The sequence below is a fragment of the Gossypium hirsutum genome, chromosome D01 (assembly GCF_007990345.1).
Source record: "Gossypium hirsutum isolate 1008001.06 chromosome D01, Gossypium_hirsutum_v2.1, whole genome shotgun sequence".
NCBI classification, from domain to species: Eukaryota; Viridiplantae; Streptophyta; class Magnoliopsida; order Malvales; family Malvaceae; genus Gossypium; species Gossypium hirsutum.
The window spans coordinates 50,115,687-50,118,751 of NC_053437.1; the positions used below are offsets into that span (position 1 = coordinate 50,115,687).

Below are 3,065 nucleotides of genomic sequence, written 5' to 3' on the forward strand. Positions count from 1 at the left end.
GGTGATCCAATCACACCTCAATAAAAGATCGATGGAGACTCCTATTTTGTTATTTTATTTTAAAAGTCGACCCTCTTTATCAAAAAGTTGTTTCGACATAAATAAGGGAGCTCAACCTTCTATACTAGGCTTTCATCTTTTTTTTTGGAGGACTATCCTAAGATAGCAGAAGAAAGAGAATACATGAGAAAGGTTCCTTATGTTTCAATAATAGGAAGTCTTATTTATTTTATGTTGTGCACACATCTAGATATATGTTTTGTAATAGGGTTGGTGAGTCAACTTCAAGCAAGTCCCGATCCAAGACACTGGCAAACAATTAAGCATATACATAAGTATTTATGGAGAATGAAAGAATATTTGTTTGTGTATTCTATAAGAGATCTTACTCCTATCGACTATGCTGATTCTAACTTCCAAATGTGTCAAAATTTGAGGAAATCAAAATTGAGTTGTATCTTTGTCCTAAGTAGCAGGTCCATGATTGTGCCATGACGTACGAATGCCGAGTAGAGCATTATCACAAAATATAAAGATTTAAAAGTTACTTGTACTACATGTGTGACTGGTCAATTCTAATATTTATAAGTGTTACGATGGAACACTCCGAGTATTCCAAGGAATGAACCTAAGAGAGATCGGGCGATAAGATGAATAACAACAATCAAACATGCAATTAAGAAGTCTAGCTAGCTAATGGATAGGTGTAATGTTATGACAATTCATAATTCAAGTTTATTAAGCTAAACTATACCAATGAGGGCTAAATTGAATAATAGTCAACTATACAAAAAATATCAATCCAATGAGGTAAAGTGGTCGATTGATATCCATGTTTCTAATTAATTCTTAGATTAGGGATCTAAAATGCTCAAACTCCTAATTGGTCCAATTTTACCTCTCAGTTACCATTTTACCCAATTAGATGATTTAGTCTGGTTTATCTCTTGAACTTGCTAAACTAAATCGCGACAATCAAATTAGTTTACAATAGGAACTCCTCTTAGTATCACCTATTTAAATGTTCACTTAGAGCCTTCAATTTTAAGTTTTGAAGTCTATTTGATTTAGTCTAATTTTTGTAATTTAGTTTTTGACCCTAACATTAATCATGCAACATTCCAATTAATCAACCACTATAAACTTAGTTCCTACTCATCATTAGAATACAAAGTCCAGCTAATTTCATGCTTAAATGGTTCAGCAATTAACCACAAAAGGGGTAAGGGTTTAGAAATGCTTAGTGACTGATACGAGTTTCAAGGCCGAATTTCAGGCCCATGGATGTAATGAGCTTACACTACCTTAAGGCCCCAAAACAAGGTCAAAGGTCAAGCAAATCAAACCAAGATTCCATCAAAGCCAATATGTCAGGATGCATCTTTTCAAGGAAATGAAGAATGATACATGCACGAAATGGGTGAAATGTATTAAATTTAATTCAACCAAGCTGTCAATTTTCAAGTTGAAAAGATTAGTCCACTTGTGACAAATTTTTGGATGGGATCTAGGCATTTCTTGTAACATCCAACTTTGGATGGGTTTTGGATTTGGTGGGTAAATCAAAAGTAACCTGAGTGGCATAGTGCTATTAGCCTAACTGTTGTTCTGGCATATAGATTGAGCGCATAATATGTATTGGATTATTAAGCAATGGTTGTTCTTAAAATGTATTAAGTTATAAGGAAGAAGAGGTTTGGTAAAAGTGTTGAGAACGTTATAAGTAGGGGATTAATACTAAAGGTATTGCACGCCTAGTTTATTGAGTTGTTGTGCTAGTTACGTTCTAATGAGGTAGTTGGAAAGGAACAAGGGGACGAACCAGAAAATAAAAATATTAGATTTCTATTTACAACTATAAACCTTTTATAAAGGTAACTTTGAAAGTGTATGACACTACCGCGTGTGAAATGATATGCGAATATATTCCTTTTATAAAGTTTCAATGAAAGTAAAAGATGATGCTCTACCGTATTGAGTATTTTTCCTCGGCATCGGTTGAACATAACTTGGCAGTGCATTGTTGACAATTTGTCTTGCGGTATTGTTGAAAGTTCCTACATCTTGATTACTCCAATTGAAATTCGAATGTTGCTTCCACCCTAGATTTTAGGTGTTGGAATAGGGGTTATTATTCTATTTGGAATTACCCATATAACACACAGATGCTGAATTTGATGGGCATTCATCAAACATATGATTCTCTCCACAGTACACACATGATAGTTCAACCGACTTTATTTCCTAGACAATAGTGGAATTTTTCATTGTTTTAATTATGTTAGCTAGAGAAGATACCTGAGCAGTCAATGAAGTGATTTCATTGTAGAAAGTTCCTACATCTTGATTACTCCATGGTTCTAGCTGCTCTCCTATTAGTCCCAACTCTCATGGTAGAATACTGATAATCATTACTGGCAATCTATTCCAAAATCTCATACACTTCATTATAAGATTTATCTAACAAAGTACCATTGGTAGAAGCATCAACTACAGTTCTTGTATGCGTATTCAATCCATTATAAAATATCTCCATCTGAGTCCAATGCTGAAATCCATGCATTGGGCACTTCCAAATTAAATCTTTAAATCGTTCCCAAGCTTCATATAGTATTTTATCCTCTAATTGCTGAAAAAATGCGATGTCATTTCTAAGCTTCGCCTTCGTATTCAGTGGATATTACTGTAGCAAAAATCTCTGGCAAAGATCATTCCATGATGCCATTGTTCCCGATGACAAAGCATTGAACCATGCTCTTACATGATCCTGAAAAGAATATGGAAACAGTTTAAGCTGCAGGGTATCTTCAAGTTGTCTAAATGAGTTGTAGACTTCTAGGAAAAGTAAAAAATGCAGTCTTGGATCTTTAGTGGGTAGTTCCCCAAGTTGTCCTATTATTTGCAACATCTGAAACATTACCGGTTTCAATTCAAACTGCTAAGCCTGTATGGTTCGTCTGACTATCCTTGGGTTCAAATCATCCAACATTGGAACAATATGCTCTCAAATTGGTCTGTCTCAATCATCTACAACACCACATATAAGAAGATGTACATCTTAACTA

The 3,065-nt window shown here is 34.5% G+C and overlaps 1 non-coding gene across 1 annotated transcript; it reads left to right on the top strand.

Annotated features, from left to right (window-relative positions):
- The first annotated feature begins 2,552 nt into the window (after positions 1-2,552).
- On the top strand, positions 2,553-2,659 carry LOC121214116 (small nucleolar RNA R71). Its single transcript, XR_005909703.1, has one exon. It is a non-coding gene; the product is annotated as a small nucleolar RNA R71 (small nucleolar RNA).
- Positions 2,660-3,065: the final 406 nt, after the last annotated feature.